This window comes from Saimiri boliviensis, chromosome 16 (assembly GCF_048565385.1).
Source record: "Saimiri boliviensis isolate mSaiBol1 chromosome 16, mSaiBol1.pri, whole genome shotgun sequence".
Lineage (NCBI taxonomy): Eukaryota > Metazoa > Chordata > Mammalia > Primates > Cebidae > Saimiri > Saimiri boliviensis.
In genome coordinates, this window is record NC_133464.1 from 61,119,098 (window position 1) to 61,138,287 (window position 19,190).

The 19,190-nt window shown below is 40.8% G+C and overlaps 1 protein-coding gene across 3 annotated transcripts in view; it reads right to left on the reverse strand.

Moving 5' to 3' along the window:
* The window catches only part of CYSLTR2 (cysteinyl leukotriene receptor 2), a 134,694-nt gene that overhangs the window by 21,199 nt on the left and 94,305 nt on the right, over positions 1-19,190 (reverse strand). Inside the window, exon 1 of one of the 3 annotated variants that reach the window (XM_010330076.3) lies at positions 16,744-17,945. The exons of the other annotated variants lie outside the window; for them this stretch is intronic. The gene's annotated coding sequence lies outside the window, so the exon portion shown is untranslated. Of the gene's footprint in view, positions 1-16,743; positions 17,946-19,190 lie in introns of those variants that run through there. 3 annotated transcript variants of the gene reach the window in all.

Genomic DNA, 19,190 nt, shown 5'->3' on the forward strand with positions numbered 1-19,190 from the left:
ATTTATCCATCTCTTCAAACTGATCCCACTCAGCTGACAACCACTAGTGAGATGTTTTCTTTAATTCTTCTCTCTTTTATACCTCACATTAAATCAATTGGCTGAGTTATCTCCACTGTTTTTACATCGTACTTCTTATATGTTGTCCCTACTCTATATGTAGAATATGACTATCCTAACCTCAGACTTTGTTAGCTGATGCCTAGAAACCATAGCATCTTCTGCTTGTAGAGATTTAACCAGAAAATGTACACACCATTGCTAGATGTGATCAATTAAAAGGCAATTTTCATTTCACTCAGAGTCAGTAATTGCCTATCAGACTAAATGGAAATTCCTCAACCAGAAATATAAGACTTTCCACCACTTGGTTCCAATCATATCTGTATTCTCATATATGAGAGTCAGCACCAACTAGTGGAGCTGTACAATGAGGGAACAGATGGTAGAAAGAGCACAGAGGCCTGGGTTCTCGTCTGCCTTTTCTAACTAGGTGACCTTGGATAGATAAAGTACTTAGCTTCTTTTGGGGAAGCTTATCTATAAAATGAGGATAGGGTGACTGGTAAGAAGCCAAATAGGAACAGCTCTGGTCTGCAGCTCCCAGTGAGACCAATGCAGAAAGTGGGTGATTTCTGCATTTCCAACTGAGGTACCTGGCCCTTATCATTAGGATTTAGACAGTAGGTGCAGCCCACAAAGGCCGAGCAGAAGCAGGGTGGGGCGCTGCCTCATCTGGGAAGTGCAAGGGGTCAGGAAGTCCCTCCCCTAGCCAAGGGAAGCCATAAGGGATGGTGCTATCTGGCCCAAATACTACAGTTTTCCCATGGTTTTTGCAACCTGCATGCCAGGAGATTCCCTCAGGTGCCTACGCCAGCAGGGCCCTGAGTTTCAAGCACAAAGCTGGGTGGCCATTTGGGCAGATACTGAGCTAGCTGCAGGAGTTTTTTTTTTTTTTTTTTCATACCCCAATGGTGCTTGGAATGCCAGTAAGACAGAACCATTCACTCCTCTGGAAGCGGGGCTGAAGCCAGGAAACAAAGTGGTCTTGCTTGGTGGATCCCACCACCATGGAGCCCAGTAAACTAAGATCCACTGGCTTGAAATTCTTGCTGCCTCCTCTTACAACTACACAATAAGTAAACATTTTTTGAATAAATAAATAAATAACAAATTCTTGCTGCTGGTACAGCAATCTGAAGTCAACCTGGGATGTGTGAATTTGGTGGGGGAGGAGCACCCACTATTAGTGAGGCTTGAGTAGGCAGGTTTTCCCTCACAGTGTAAACAAAGCTGCTGGTAAGTTCAAACTGGGCGGAACCCACCGCAGCATGGCAAAGCTGCTGCAGCCAGACTGCCTCTCTAGATTCCCCACCTCTGGACAAGACATCTCTGAAAGAAAGGCAGCAGCCCCAATCAGGGGCTTACAGATCAAACTCCCATCTCCCTCGGACAGAGCACCTGGGGGAAGTGGTGGCTGTGGCCATAGCTTCAGCAGACTTAAACCTTCCTGTCTGCTGGCTCTGAAGAGAGCAGCAAATCTCCCAGTACAACGCTCGAGCTCTGCTAAGGGACAGACTGCCTCCTCCAGTGGATCCCTGACCCCTGTGCCTCCTGACTGGGAGATACCTCCCAGCAGGGGTTAACAGACACCTCATACAGGAGTGCTCTGACTGGCTTCTGGTAGGTGCCCTTCTGGGACAAAGCTTCCAGAGGAAGGAGCAGGCAGCAAGCAATCTTTGCTGCTCTACAGCCTCTTCTGGTGATACCCAGGCAAACAGGGTCTGGAGTAGACCTCCAGCAAATTCCAGCAGACCTGCAGAAGAGGGGCCTAACTGTTAGAAGGAAAACTAATGAACAGAAAGGAATAGCATCAACATCAACAAAAATGATGCCCACACAAAAACCTCATCCAAAGGTCATCAAGAATCAAAGATCAAAGGTAGCTAAATCCAGGAAGATGAGGAAAAATAGCACAATAATGCTGAAAATTCCAAAAAAACAGAATGCCTCTTCTCCAAAGGATCACAACTCCTCACCAGCAAGAAAACAAAACTGGGTGGAGAATGAATTTGATGAATTGACAGAAGTAGGCTTCAAAAGGTGGGTAATAACAAACTCCTCCAAGCTAAAGGGTCATGTTCTAACCCAATGCAAGGAAACTAAGAACTCTAATAAAAGGTTACAGGAACTGCTATCTAGAATAAACAGTTTGCAGAAGAACATAAATGACCTGATGGAGCTGAAGAATACAACATGAGTACTTCATGAAGCATACACAAGTATCAGTAGCCGAATCAAAATGAAGAAAGGATATCAGAGACTGAAGATCAACTTAATGAAATAAAGTGTGAAGACAAGAGTAGAGAAAAAAGAAGGAAAAAGAACAAACAAATCCTCCAAATATTGGACTGTGTGAAAAGAATAAACCTATGTCTGATTGGTGGACCTGAAAGTGACAGGGAGAATAGAACCAAGTTAGAAAACACACTTCAAGATATTATCCAGGAGAACTTCCCCAACCTAGCAAGACAGGCCAACATTCAAATTCAGGAAATACAGAGAACACCAATAAAAACTCCTTGAGAGGAGCAACCCTAAAATACATACTGGTCAGATTCATCAAAGTTGAAATAAAGGAAAAAATGTTAAGGGCAGCCAGAGAGAAAAGTCAGGTTACTCACAAAGGGAAGCCCATTAGACTAACAGCAGATCTCTCTGCAGAAACCCCACAAGCCAGAAGAGTGAGGGGGAAAATATCCAACATTCTTAAAGAAACAAATTTTCAACCCGGAATTTCACATCCAGCCAAACTAAGCTTCATATGGAAAAAAGAAATAAAATCTTTTACAGACAAAAAAATGCTGAGGGATTTTGTCTTCACCAGGCCTGCCTTACAAAAGCTCCTGAAAGAGGGCTGCGTGTGGTGGCTCACGCCTGTAATCCCAGCACTTTGGGAGGCTGAGGCAAGAGCATCATGAGATCAGGAGATCAAGAGCAGCCTGGCCAACATGATGAAACCCCATCTTTACTAAAGATACAAAATCGTAGCCGGGCATGGTGGCAGAGGCCTGTAATCCCAGCTAAGCTGTAATCCCAGCTTACCTTGAGATGCTGAGGTAAGAGAATCGCTTGAACCTGGGAGGTGGATGTTTCAGTGAGCCAAGATTGTGGCATTGTACTCCAGCCTGGATGACAGTGTGAGACTCAGTAAAAAACAAAAACAAAAACAAAAACAAAAACTCCAACACCTGAAGGAAGCACTAAATATGGAAAGGTACCAGCCACTGCAAAAACATACCAAAATGTAAAGATCATTTACACTATGAAGAACTGCATCAACTAATGTGCAAAATAACCAGCTGGCATTATAATAACAAGATCGAATTCACGGGCTAAATGCCTCAATTAAAAGACACAGACTGGCAAGTTGGATGAATAGTCAAGACTCTGGTGTGCTGTATTCAGGAGACCCATCTCACATGGAAAGAGGTACATAGGCTCAAAATAAATGGATGAAGGAATATTTACCATGCAAATAAAAAGAAAAAAAAAGCAGGCATTGCAATCCTAGTCTCTGATAAAACAGACTTTAAACTAACAAAGATTTTTTAAAAAGAAGGCAAAGAAGGGCATTACATCATGATAAAGGGATCAATGCAGCAAGAAGAGCTAACTATCCTAAGTATATATGCACCCAATACAGGAGCACCCAGATTCATAAAGCAAGTTCTTAGAGACTTACAATGATACTTAGACTCCCACACAATAATAGTGGGAGAGTTTAACACCCCACTGTCAACATTAAACAGATCAACAAAACAGAAAATTAACAAGGATATTGAGGATGTAAACTCAGCTCTGGACCAAGTGGACCTGACAGACATCTACAGAACTCTCCACCCCAAATCAACAGAGTATACATTCTTCTCAGCACCACACAGCATTTATTCTAAAACTGACCACATAATTGGAAATAAAACACTCCTCAGCAAATGCAAAAGAACAGAAATAATAACAAACAGTATTGCAGACCACAGTGCAATCAAACTAGAACTCAGAATTAAGAAACTCACTCAAAACTGCACAACTACATGGAAATTGAACAACCTGGTCCTGAATGACAACTGGGTAAATGATGAAATTAAGGCAGAAATAAATAAGTTCTTTGAAACTAACAAGAACAAAGACACAATGTACCAGAACTTCTGGGAGACAGCTAAAGCAGTGTTAATAGGGAAATTTATAGCACTAAATGCCCACATCAGAAAGCAGGAAAGATTTAAAATCAACACCTGAACATCACAATTAAAAGAACTAGAGAAGCAAGAGCAAACAAATTCAAAAGCTGGCAGAAGACAAGAAATAACTAAGATTAGAGCAGAACTGAAGGAGATAGAGACATGAAAAACCCTTCAAAAAAATCAGTGAATCTAGGGGCTGTTTTTTTTTGTTTGTTTGTTTGTTTGTTTTTAAAGATTAACAACATAGATAGACTGCTAGCCAGATCAATAAAGAAGAAAAGAGAGAAGAATCAAATAGAGACAATAAAAAATGTTAATGAGGATATTACCACTGATCCCACAGAAATACAAACTACCATCCAAGAATACTATGAACACTTCTATACAAATAAACTAGAAAACCTAGAAAAAATGGATAAATTCTTAGATACATACACCCTCCCATGAGGAAACCAGGAAGACCTGGAATCCCTGAATAGACCAATAACAATTTCTGAGATTGACAAAGTAATTAATAGCCTATCAACCAAAAAATACCTAGAACAGATGAATTCACAGCCAAGTTCTACCAGAGGTACAAAGACAAGGTGATACCATTGTTTCTGAAACAATTCCAAAGAACAGAAAAAGAGAAATGCTTCCCTAACTCATCTTATGAGGCCAGCATCATCCTGATACCAAAACCTGGCAGAGACACCACAAAAAAAGAAAATGTCAGGCCAATATCCCTGATGAACATCAATGTGAAAATCCTCAATAAAATACTGGCAAAGCAAATCTAGCAGCACATCAAAAAGCTTATCCACTACAATCAAGTTGGGTTCATCCCTGGGATGGAAGGCTGGTTCAACATATGCAAATCAATAAACATAATCCATCACATAAACAGAACCAATGACAAAAACACCACATGATTATCTCAGTAGAGGCAGAGAAGGCCTTCAATAAAATTCAACACCCCTTCATGCTGAAAACAATAAACTAGGTATTGAAGGAACATAACTCTAAATAATAAGAGCTATTTATGACAAACCCACAGCCAATATCATACTGAATAGGCAAAAGCTGGAAGCATTCCCTTTGAAAATGGCACAAGACAAGAATGCCCTCTCTTACCACTCCTGTTCAACATAGTATTGAAAGTTCTGGCCAGGGCAATCAGGCAAGAGAAAGAAATAAAAGACATTCAAATAGGAAGAGAGGAAGTCAAATTGTCTCTGTTTGCAGATGACATCATTGTATATTTTAAAAACCCCATTGTCTCAGCCCCAAAACTCCTTAAGCTGATAAGCAACTTCAGCACAGTCTCAGGATACAAAATCAATGTGCAAAAATCACAAGCATTCCTACACAACAATAATAGACAAAGAGAGGGCCAAATCATGAATGAACTCCCATTCACAATTGCTACAAAGATAATAAAATACCTAGGAATACAACTTACAAGGGATGTGAAGGGTCTCTTCAATTAGAACTACAAACCACTGCTTAAGGAAGTAAGAGCGGACACAAACAAATGGAAAGACATTCTATGCTCATGGATAGGAAGATCAATATTGTGAAAATGACCATACTACCAAAAGTAATTTATAGATTCAATGCTATTCTCATCAAGCTACAATTGACTTTCTTCTCAGAATCAGAAAAAACTACTTTAAATTTCATATGGAACCAACAAAGAGCCCATATAGCCAAGACAATCCTAAGCAAAAAGAACAAAGCTGGGGATATCACACTGTCTGACTTCAAACTATACTACAAGGCTACAGTAAACAAAACAGCATGGTACTGGTACAAAAACAGATATATAAACCAATGGAGCAGAACAGAGGCCTCAGAAATAACACTACATGTCTATAGCCATCTGATCTTTGACAATCTGACAAAAACAAGCAATGTGAAAAGGATTCCCTATTTAATAAATGGCGTTGGGAAAATTGGCTGGCCATAAGCAGAAAACTGACACTGGAACTCTTCCTTATACCTTATACAAAAATGAACTCAAGATGGATTAAAGACTTAAATGTAAGACCTAAAACCATAAAAACCCTACAAGAAAACCTAGGCAATACCGTCAGGACATAGGCATAGGCAAAGACTTATGACTAAAACACCAAAAGTGATGGCAACGAAAGCCAAAATTTACAAGTGGGATCTAATTAAACTAAAGAGCTTCTGTACAGCCAAAGAAACTATCATGAGTGAACAGGCAACCTACAAAATGGGGGAATTTTTCTGCAATCTATCCATCTGATAAAGGGCTAAAATCCAGAATCTACAAGGATTTTAAACAAATCTACAAGAATAAAACAAACAACCCCATCAAAAAGTGATCAAAGGATTTGAACAGACACTTCTCAAAAGAAGACATTTATGTAGCCAACAAACATATGAAAAAAAGCTCATCGGCACTGGTCAGTAGAGAAATACAAATCAAAACCACAATGAGATACCATCTAACGCCAGTTAGAATGGCAATCATTAAAAAGTAAGGAAACAATAGATGCTGGAGAGGATGTGGAGAAATAGGAACACTTTTACACTGTTGGTGGGAGTGTAAATTAGTTCAACCATTGTGGAAGACACTGGCAATTTCTCAGGGATCCAGACCCAGAAACACCAATTGACCCAGCAATTCATTACTGAGTATATACTCAAATGATTATAAATCATTCTACTATAAACACACCTGCACACATATGTTTAGTTTACTGCAGCACTGTTCACAATAGCAAAGACTTGGAACCAGCCCAAATACCCATCAATGATAGACTGGATAACAAAAATGTGGAACATATATACCATGGAATACTATGCAGCCATAAAACAGATGAGTAGATATCCTTTGCAGGGATATTATCTCCAGATAATCAGATTTCCAGAAAGCTGGAAACCATCTTTCTCAGCAAACTAACACAGAAATAGAAAACCAAACACCTCATGTTCTCATTCATAAGTGGGAGCTGAAAAATGAGAACACATGGACACAGGGAGGGGAACATCACACACTGGGGCCTGTCAGCAGGTGGAGGGCAGGCGGAGGGATACCATTAGGAGAAATACCTAATGTAGATGATGGGTTAATGGGTACAGCAAACCACCATAGCACATGTATACCTATGTAACAAATCTGCACATTCCTGCACATGTATTCCAGAACTTAAAGTATAATAATAATAATAATAATAATAATAATAATAAGGCAGCAGACAACATGTGCTGGAGAAGATGTGGATAAATAGGAATGCTTTTGCACTGTTGGTAGAAGTATAAGTCAGTTCAACCATTGTGGAAGACAGTGTGGCAATTCCTCAGGATCTAGAACTGGAAATACCATTTGACCCAGCAATCCCATTACTGGGTATATACCCAAAGGATTATAAATCATTCTACTATAAATATACATGCACATGTTTGTTTATTGCAGCATTATTCACAACAGCAAAGACTTGGAACCAACCCAAATGCCCATCAATGATAGACGAGATAAAGAAAATATAGCACATATACACCATGGAATACTATGCAGCCATAAAAAAGAATGTGTTCGTGTTCTTTGCAGGGACACAGATGAAGCTGGAAACCATCATTCTCAGCAAACTAAAACAGAAACAGAAAACCAAACACCTCATGTTCTTACTCATAAGCGGTAGTTGAACAATGAGAACACATGGACACAGGGAGGGGAACATCACACACTGGGGCCTGTCTGGGGTTGGGGACAAGGGGAGGGATAGCATTAGGAGAAATACCTAAAGTAGATGATGGGTTGATGGGTGCAGCAAACCACCATGGCACATATATACCTATGTAACAAACCTGCACATTCTGCACATGCATCCCAGAACTTAAAGTATAATTTTAAAAAATAAGTAAAAATAAAATAAAATGAGGATAATCATGACCCCCTTCCCCACCAGCTCCATATCTGAAGAGGGCTCTAAGAGAAGCAAATATAATAATGTATGTAAAAACACTTTGAAACTGTGAAACTGGTATTATTGTTATTGTTTTACTGCTCCTCAACACCAGGTAGCCCAGACCTGGACTTACACTTCATGCATGTTCCTGTGCCTTTCATGCCACTCTCTTTGGTCTCTAACCTGCCTCTCTTCCTAATCTTCCCTCTTCCTCAACCTGCAATGTGCCTAACTCTTGCCAATCCAAATCATTTTCTTCAATATCTACATTGCCTTATGCACACCACCTTACCAACTGACATTTTTTTCATTCCTCTGGCATCTGTATAAAAACTACCGCAGTCTAAGATTAGTTCTCCTTGTGCTTTGGTGGATGTATGTCAAGCAGACACATCATGTCTGCCTCTCCAGATAATCAGATTTGCAGAGGAAAAGACAGTCGTCTACTGATTCTGCATACCCTATTCTGATGAGCACATATTTGAGAGAACCTGGTAAACTCATCATCACTAGGCAAACAAGTGGTACTGTCATGTGCTCTTACAGCACATGTATTAGACATGGAACCATAGGATTTGATGGTCCGGGCAAATTAAGAACCACATTTGGCTTCCTCTTCTCCTCCTCACTTTCATCTAACCACCCTGTTATTGTGGTTTTAAATTCTCCACACTAAGAGGCTTCTCCTTTAGTACCCCACCCTGCCTTTTGCAACTCTTCCCACAATAGTACTGTATGTTTTATCTAATAACTTTAGAGTGTCACTTAAATGTTAGCTCCAAGAACTACCACATATACTGTGCAGAGGCAAAGAGGACAATTTTTATAGTTCATAGTGATGTTGACAGGAAACATGGTCCCAGGCCAAGTGAGCAGCTGTGCAGCTGAGTCTTGGGCCTGAGAAATATGCCCATGGGTCACCCCCAGCAAACCAGTCATAGGCTAGCTGAGAAATTATGCACCCATATACCAGTCCTGAAAAACAGCCCTGTGGCCACCCCTGGAAGGCATGTCCCCAGGACAGCCAAGCAGACTTGTGCCCGCATTCTGACTCATGGAAACACCTGATGGGCTGCTCCTGGCAGATCTTCCCTCAGGCCATCCAAGCAGCTAAGAACTTACATCCTGAGAGTGAGAAATATCCCTGCAAGCCACTCCTGGACCCACAGCCTCAACCCCAGCAAACTTAACCCCTAGTTGGTTGACCCATCATGTGCACACACACGCCCTTTGCCTGAGAAACAGCCCAGTAAGCCCATACCTGGCAAGGCCAAATCACTATCACTACAAATTCCCACAGTCTAGGCCACTGAGAAATTTGCAAATGCCACTAATGGGGATTACAGCCAAAGAAACCACATGAAGACTATATTACAATGCCTACCTAGAACCGACGTCTACTCACCTCACTGAACCGATACTCCAGGACACATTTATATGAATAAACTGTGTCCTTTGAAATCTACTCTATAAAATTGAAAGAGACAACTTTTCCACCAGATGTATAGAAATAAACATAGGACACATCAAATATTTAAAAGCATGGAAACATTACAAAAGATATATAAAACAACCAGAAAATAATCAATAAAACAATAGAAGTTTTCACCTCCTAATGAATAATAACCTTGAATGTAAATGGATTAAACTCCTCATTTAAAAGATATAGACTGGGCTAACAGATTTTAAAAACACAAGACCCAACTATATGCTGCCTATAAGAGACTCACCTCACCCGTGAAGACTTGCATAGACTGCAAGTAAAGGGACAAAAAAAGATATACCATGCAAATTGAAATCAAAAGCCAGCAGGAGTAGCTATGCTAATATTAGACAAAACAGACTTACAGTTAAGCAGTAAAAAGAGACAGGGAAGGACATTATATGATAAAAATATGAATTCGCCAAAAATAACAGTTGTAAATATATATGCACCCAACACTAGACCACTCAAATATATAAAGAAAATATTATTAAATCTAAAGGAAAAGATAGATCCCAATACAACAATATCTGGGGACTCAACAGCCAATTCTTGCCATTGGACTGATTAATCAGGAAATCAACAAAGAAACATCAGATTTAAACTGCCCCATATACCAGATGGACCTAACAGACATTTACAGGCATTTCATCCAACAGCTGCAGAATACATATTTATTTTTCATCAGTACATGAAACATTCTTCACAATTGATGATATGTTAGAACGTTCTTTGGCTCTTGAGATCTCATGGGAGCCATCTTTCTTGCCTCAACTCTCCCTGGGGCTGCTGGTCTTCTTGAAGCACTGACTCTTGGGCCCAGCTTACAGTGGGTGGATGTGTAGTGTGAACTGGCTGTGGCCTTCCACTGAAAGGGTAACTTTCCCCCGGACCACCACATGTGTGGTAATAATGTCCTCTGCCCACAAATGTACACAGACAGATGGAGGAAGGGACACCTCAAGAAGATGTGTACTGTCAGAGTGCCATTAGGACAAAATTTGCATGGCTGAAAAATGACAGCTTGGCAAGTGTCTGAATGGCCAAAATGTCAGATCCTGTAAGTATCAGCATTGTCTTGACAGTTTAGCAGTAGATGCCTTTTCTCTGTCTTTTGCTGGCAAGATTTTTCCCCCTGTTGTCTTGATTGGTCAATTTGCACATTAACCAATGAAGTTTCTTTCTTTCTCTTTTTCTTTCTTCCTTTATTTCCTTTTTTCCTTCTATCCTTCTTTCTTTTCTTTTTCCTTTCTTTTTCTTTATTTCTTTCACAGGATCTCGCTCTATCACCCAGGCACAGGATCTCACTCTATCACCGAGGCTCACAGGCACAGGATCTCACTCTATCACCGAGGCTCACAGGCACAGGATCTCACTCTATCACCGAGGCTGGAGGCTGCAGTGCCACAATCACAGCTCACTGCAGCTTCGACCTCCTAGACTGAAGCGATCCTCCCACCTCAGTCTCTCAAGTAGCTGGGACTACAGGTGCTTGCCACTATGCCCAGCTAATTTTTTGAAATTTTTAGTCAAGACAGGGCTTTGCCATGTTGCCCAGGCTGGTCTCAAACTCCTGGGCTCCAGCCATCTGGCTCCCTTGGCCTCCCAAAGTGTTGAGATTACAGGTATGAGCCACCATACCCAGCCTCACTGAAGTTTCTTTCTTGAGAAATTCCCTGTGCAGAAAAGGTGCCTATTGATTGTGAACACATTTGCAGACAATTACTCCCTTAAAATGGGAGTTCTTGTAATATTTCATTCTTTTTTTGTTTTGAAGAGATAATGCTCCCAGAGAACAACTTATCGCCGGGGATGTAGCAGGGATTGAAATTTAGTAGAAGTTTGGCATCTGAGCATGGCAGGGGACACCTCTGCCTTCAAGAACAAAAGGCACGGCATTATCTCAGATAACCCTCTTCCCACCTCTGTCTTTACTAAATCTCCTTGTCTCCTTCTTTTAACAGATTCCAAAAGCTAGCTTCTCTTGCACAGTCATCCTACCACTAACATTCAGCCACCCAATAAACAAACAAATAGAAATTCAACTCAATGAAAACAACATATAGGAAGAGCTCTGAGCTCCTTAGAGATACGGCTTTATTTTGTTCATAAACATTATTTTGACTAAATGTTGCCCTCTCTCGGGCTCTCAAACTTTCCTCAGCTTTCCTTGGTTAATATAACACATGGGTCTATAATGCCAATTATCTAATTTTATGTAAAAATCTCAGCAATATGTTTTTCATTTTCTAATGCATTTCATACATGTATTTAGAAGGATTGGAGGTATCTGTTATTAACCAAATGTCTGATTTAAGGAAGACCACAGAATCACAGAATTCTTCTGTACCTAAGTCTCCTGAGTCTCTGATTTTCAAGTCTTTTGATTTCCAAGACAGAAGAACAGTAAGTGTTATCATAGAGACACTGTCCTACTTAAATCCCTATGGATTAGTCAACATCAGGGTCCTCCCTGTCCATAATCAAGGTGACTAAATGACATGACCCAGGGGCTCCACACAAGCCCATTTATTCAAATTAAAACTCCCTCTCTTTCTCATTTATCCTAGACAGCATTTTACTATTAAATTCACTTCTTAGAGAAAAGAAATTATTTACAAAGGTAGTTTGTTAAACATCATGTGTATTTACTAAATACATTGGGATATCATGCAAAACCTCTGGAATAAATCCCAACTGAATCTGAATCCTAGCTCTTCCTTGTGCAAACTATGTGATCATCAGCATGTACTCAACCTCTCGGAGTAATTGAGAGGACCCCAGGAGGCAGCACAGGTGACAGCCAGGGATGCCGCTGCACTGTGCCTGGCATCCCATGCATTGTCATTCCTGTTGCCATCCCACCTGCCAGTGGCATAGGGGCAGTGGGTATCTGAAACCTAAAGAAGAGAAGGCCAGGAGCAAAAGTTAACGATGGGCTCCCCTCCTCCCCTGCTCATCCTGCTGCCCAGTGTTTCCTCCATGGCAGACCTGGCTTGTTCACCCAGCAGACTCCACCAATCCCCTCCTTTCATCTCAGGGGTTGGTTCAAGACTGACTTAGTATAGGCTGTCATCTTTAACCTGGACAATGGGCACAGCCTCCTCAATTGCTCCCTATCTCCACTCTGGCTGTTCTCAATTCATTCTTCACAGAGTAACCTTTCCAAAATGCATATCTGACCACATTACTCTTCCACTTAAAATTCATTATCATCTCAGAATCAAGTTCATCACCAGGATTTTCACAGTACGGATCTTGTTATCCATCATATTCTCTCCCCTCCATCCCCTCGGTAAACGATACTCAGTCTCATGAAGCTTATTTCCAGGCCCCCAACACAGCAGGCTCTCTCTTGCCCATTTCTTCTGAGCTCCAGCTCATCTCCTGGCTATTGCTTATCCAGTCTCAGATTTCTAAACATCACTTCCTCCAGAAGAAGCCTTCTCTGACCCCTCCAGGTCTTGCCTGGCTGCAGCCCCATGGGCTTCCCGTCCAGCATTTACCCCAGGGGCAGCAGTTGCTTCCTTTCTATCCCTACCCACCAGACTGTTTGCCCACGGAAGGCAAGTGCGTGTCTGCTGCTTTACCCCAGCACAGCGTGAGGCACATGAATGTGCTCAGATAAATGACCAATAAATGAGCGAATGAAGCTGTTTTCCAAAGTCGTCATTTTATGCCTCACAATGAAATCTTCTGTGGGGAAAGAACTCCATGGTCTTTTACTATGAAATGATGTTAATGTGTACCATTTGGGTACCTTCTGTGGCTGCCTTCTGCTCTCATGCCAAGACCATTGACCCTTGTGAGGCTTTTACCTTAAAGGCTTACCCTTGGGGAACTAGAGTGCCTCAGATGTCTGGCGCACAGAGCAAACTATAGAAAAGCAGAAAGAGTCCTTGATTCTGGAGCACACAGGAAATGCTAACAACGCCCAAGTTAATCCTCATGTACTCACATACACAATAATGAGTACACTGAAAAAATACATCATTTTTCCTCCAAAACGGGGGTTCTGTGATCCCAGGTGGATGGGAGGCAGGGTGATATAATGAATGAAAGCATGTGCTTTTGAGTTAAAAGTGTCCTGGGTTTAAGTTCCAATTATGCCTTTTAGTCAGCCTTTTAGTTATTTGTGACAATAATGTACAAAACTCAGAGAATTAAATAGGAGCCTTCTTTGTGGCCAAGTGAAAGGGGTTGGGACTATTTCATCTGGAGAAGAGCCAACCAGAAAGGTATGAACAATTCTATTTACTTTCCTTTATTTTTATTACACAACTAGTACATGTCCATAGTAAAAAAAAAAAAAAAATTGCAATGTAATACAAGCTGAAATAAACTGAAATTACAGTTTATCACCAACCAGACATATCTAAAATTTTGCATATATGTTTTTTTCTTGAAATATATACAAATATTTTTAAACAAAATGAGTGCATTTATAATGCTGTTTTGTACCTTGCTGTTTTCTTATTTCTGCATCATGATCACCTTTCTTTGTCTACTAATAACATCAATGTCGTCATTTGACTGGCTACAGAGTATCCAATTATATAAACATTATGAAATTTGTTTAACCAATTTCCCACAGCAGCTATTATTTAAGTTGTAAGAAAGGCCGGGCGCGGTGACTCACGCCTGGAATCCCAGCACTTTGGGAGGCCGAGGCCGGCGGATCACGAGGTCAAGAGATGAAGACCATCCTGGCCAACATGATGAAACCTCATCTCTACTAAAAATACAAAAAATTAGCTGGGTGTGGTGGCGCCTGCCTGTAGTCCCAGCTACTCGGGAGGCTGAGGCAGGAGGATTGCTTGAACCCAGGAGGCGGAGGTTGCAGTGAGCACAGGTAGCGCCACTGCACTCCAGCCTGGCACCTAGTGATGGAGTGAGACTCTTGTCTCAAATAATAAAGAAAGAAAGAAAGAAAGAAAGAAAGAAAGAAAGAAAGAAAGACAGACCGTGTGCCCTGGGTTCAACCAGATTGGACCAGTTCTCATTCCACCTGGGAAAGATCCTATGTTCTCTGGGTCTCATCTTTATCATCTTTAAAATAAGAATTGCACCCTCCAGTTCTTAAGGCTAGTATGTGGGTCAAGTGAAATGATGCATGTAAATAGATCAAATGAACTGATGCAGGCACTGATTTGTGTTTTGTAAACAGTACTGTGTGAATGTTTACATTCATTAAAGAAGGTACTAAACAGGTGTTTTCCACTGAGTCAAAACAAGAAGAAGTTTAATTAACATACTATTGATCAAGTTGTGATGATTCTGGCCTGCAGTAGGCTAGGAATGGAACAGCAAATGCTTCAATGTAGTTTAGCCGTTCTGGCTGTTTTCAGTCCCCAATGGGAGAAACCATAATACAGCCCTGGCATAAACTCTGTCCACTTTCCTCCTGAGGATGTGGTGTCCAGAGAAGGTAAGTGCCACATCTATGGGGCTCCTAAAAGCTAGAGTGAGCCACCTCCTGGCTCCAAATCCAATCCCATTGATCTTCACTATGCCCACAGTGTGTGAATGGCCAGCCATTAAATGCCCAACTTGTGTTTAATCTTAAAGAGTTTGAAAAAGGGCTGGGCATGGGGGCTCATGCCTGTAATCCCAGCATTTTGGGAGGCCGAGGCAGATGAATCACCTGAGGTCAGGAGATCGAGACCAGCCTGGCCAACATGGAGTAACCCCATCTCTACTAAAAATGCAAAAAATTAGCTGGGCATGATGGCACATGCTTGTAATCCCAGTTACTCAGGAGTCTGAGGCAGGAGAATCACTTGAACCCAGGAGGTGGAGGTTTCGGTGAGCTGAGATTGTGCCATTGCACTCCAGCCTAGGCAACAAGAGCAAAACTCTGTCTCAAAGAAAAAAAAAAAAAAAAAGAGTTTGCAAAAGAAAAGAAGCCTGGTTGCCTTGGCAGATTCTATCTGATACGGGCATGATTTAGACACATTTAGAGCATACTACAGTCTTAACTTCTCTAACTTGTAACCACCAAAACACTGGAATCAAATCCACCTCTTTAAAACATTAGTAAATTGAAACTCAAGTAGATTCTCATCTCAACAGTTTATGTGGCTGAGGTAGATGACAGAAATTTCTAGAAGTCTTATGTTTCCCACAAATCATTGTGTAATTTGCACTATTTATGTCGTGTTGAGAGGGAAATTTGGTTGGCTTGCCTAAAATTATACCTCCCTTTCTCCTGATACATATTACTCTCAGGTATATGTCAGAGACAGAAAAATATTTTGAATGACCTAGGTCATCTGTTTTTATGCTGACCACTCATTAGACCCACCTGAGAAGTTTCTGGAAAACAAGACAAAATACTGCAGATGACTGGCTGATCTCCAAAAGTGAAGCTTCAGTTATTCTAGGGGTAATTTTCTAATCTCCTCAGAGTCTGGTGATTCTGGCTAAATACGCAGCCAGAGTTGAGAAACACTGATTAGGGTCCCAGTGGGGGTAAGGAACAGATTATACACTCATGATCTCACACATTCTTTCACTCTCATTGTCACTCTGAGCAAATCCATTGAAATATATGTCCTCAAATTTAACTTCTACCCCTAAAACAAGACACTGAATGAAAAAATACATTTTATATAATGAAAGGACCCAAATTACAAAAAATAGGGAAAATGTATATAGCCAAAAATGGAGGAAGTATAGTAAAGTTCCTCAATGCAATATTATGCCACAGCTTTAATTTATAATTACAAAGAATTCACAGCAACATGGAAAAATCATAGACTGAAATAGAGGAAATGAATATAAACTTGCCCGTAGCACAGGGATGTAACTATGAAAATTAAAGTTACATGTGTGTACACACACACAAAGGGAAACTCCCCAAAATATCAATAGAGGTAGAGAATTTTGGAATTTATCTTGGTGGAGAATTTTGCTTCCTTCAACATTTTTGTACTTCTACAGTATTTTTTAAACTGCCATGTAAATGATAGGAAAATAACATTTATAGTAGAGCAAAACAAATTTACTTTTCAAAAATTACTCCTCTGATTATTAAGTGATCATCAAGTCCTGATTCTCAACAATGAATTAAAAAAACAAAGATTAAAATGCCCACCTGAAGTTCTCTGTGTTTCAGCCGCCCTGGCTTCTGCTGCCTCTATCTCTCCTGCCTTTCTCCTCCACGTAGTTAGGCTTGCTCATTTCAAAGAAAAGTAAAACAGCAAAGTATATTTATGAATGGTGCCAACCAATCGCAAGTAAGTCAGGAAGTACAGCAGGTCATCTGTGCTTTTTAGAAGCCAGTGTAGATCTCAGCGAAAGCTCCCTTCTCAAGAAGGGGGAGGATTTCATTAGGGGCTATGTCTAAAAAGAAGAAACTTAAAATTGCCCTGCCCCTGTAATGACTGGTTTTTATCATTATCTTTCACAAGAGATCAAGCAGATATGATGGGTTAGAGTCAGTGGTTTTCAGTAGCTTTTAGTTCTCCTAAATGGTTTCTGTTTCCGTGGCAACAGTAATAGCAACATTGCCTCACACATACAGCACTCTAGACAGCACTTCCCGCACTCACTTGCATTTTCAACTCACTTGCATTCAGGCAGAGACCTTATCCACTGCTGAAAATCTTCTGTCAGAGGTCACCAATAACCTCCTCCTCGTTGTTCACATAAAAGATCCTTTCTCAGTCCTCACCTTCCTTCCCCTCTTGTTTGCATAGTTGACCATTGCCACTTTCCTGAAACTTTTTCCTCCTTGTTCTTTTTCTACCCCTCAGGTTGCTCTTCTTCGCATCTCTTTCTGATGCCTCCTCTTCCATCCCTTTTCTACATGTGAGCTTTCCCCAGAGGTCTTTGTTCTGACTTCTTCCCTCCTTCTTCTCTTGCTTTTATCTATCTGATCCACAATCATGGCCAAATTTAGTGTGGCCCAGACAGAGCTTTTCTCTTCACCCTCAGTCCTGCATCTCCCCATCTACCCGGACTAAGCAAATGGTACCACAATAATTTAGCTAGTTAATCTGTCCATAAACTTAGAAGTCTCTTTTAACTTCTCTTTCTTCCACCACCCACCTGTGAGCCAACAAGTTGCATTTGTTCTGCCCATAAAATATGAACCTAATCCAACCATTATGCACCTCCCCATCACTGTTCAAATCCTCATTTATTGGGTAGAAAGCTTCAATAATATTAGGCAAGAAAAACAACGCAGGGTGTGGTGGCTCACGCCTTTAATCCCAGCACTTTGGGAGGCCAAGACCGGCAGATCACAATGTCACGAGATTGATACCATACTAGCCAAAATGGTGAAACATCATCTCTGCTAAAAATACAAAAATTAGCTGGGCATGGTGGCATGCACCTGTAGTCCCAGCTATTTGGGAGTCTGAGGCAGGAGAATCACTTGAACTCGGGAAGCAGAGGTTGCTATGAGCCAAGATTGCACTATTGCACTCCAGCCTGGTGACAGAGCAAGACTCTGTCTCACTAAAATAAAATGAAATAATAAATTAAAGAGCTCCAAATTAGAAATAAGTAAAATTAGCCGGGCGCGGTGGCTCAAGCCTGTAATCCCAGCACTTTGGGAGGCCGAGGCGGGTGGATCACGAGGTCAAGAGATCGAGACCATCCTGGTCAACATGGTGAAACCCCGTCTCTACTAAAAATACAAAAAAAAATTAGCTGGGCATGGTGGCACATGCCTGTAATCCCAGCTACTCAGGAGGCTGAGGCAGGAGAATCGCCTGAACCCAGGAGGCGGAGGTTGCGGTGAGCCGAGATCGCGCCATCGCACTCCAGCCTGGGTAACAAGAAACTCCGTCTCAAAAAAAAAAAAAAAGAAAAGAAATAAGTAAAATTATCTCTGTTTGCAAATGATAAAATCTTATACGTAGAGAAACCTATAGATTCCATATATGCACACAAAAAAAACCCAATAGAACTAATAAGCAAATTGAGCAAAGTTGCAGGATAGAAAATCAATACATAAAAATGAGTTGCATTTATATCACTAATAATAAACAATCCAAAAAAGGAAAGTAAGGAAACTATTGCATTTACAATAGCATCAAAACGAATAGCATATTTTGGATATATGCTAATTAGTAGAATTAGTGGATCTTGTTGAGATTTCTGCACTCTCAGGTTTATTGTAGCACTATTCACAACAGCCAAGATATGGGATCATCCTAAATGTTCATCAACAGAAAGATGGATGAAAAATGTGTCATATATTCCTGATTGAATACTATTTATTGATTTAAAAATAACTAAATTCTGTCATCTGTGGCAACATGGATGAGCTTGGAAGACATTATGTCAAGTGAAGTAAGCCAGGCACAGAAAGATAAATACTGCATGTTCTCACTCATAAATGGAAGATAAAATAGTTGACCTTACAGAAGTAGAGAGTAGAATAGTGGTTACTAGAGGCTGGGAAGGGGAGGAGGCAGGGAGAGATAACCAGAGGTTGATTAATGGACACAAAAATTGATCAATGGACATCTAGATAAGAGGAATAATTTCTAGTGTTCTACAGCACTGTAGGGTGACTGTAATAAACAA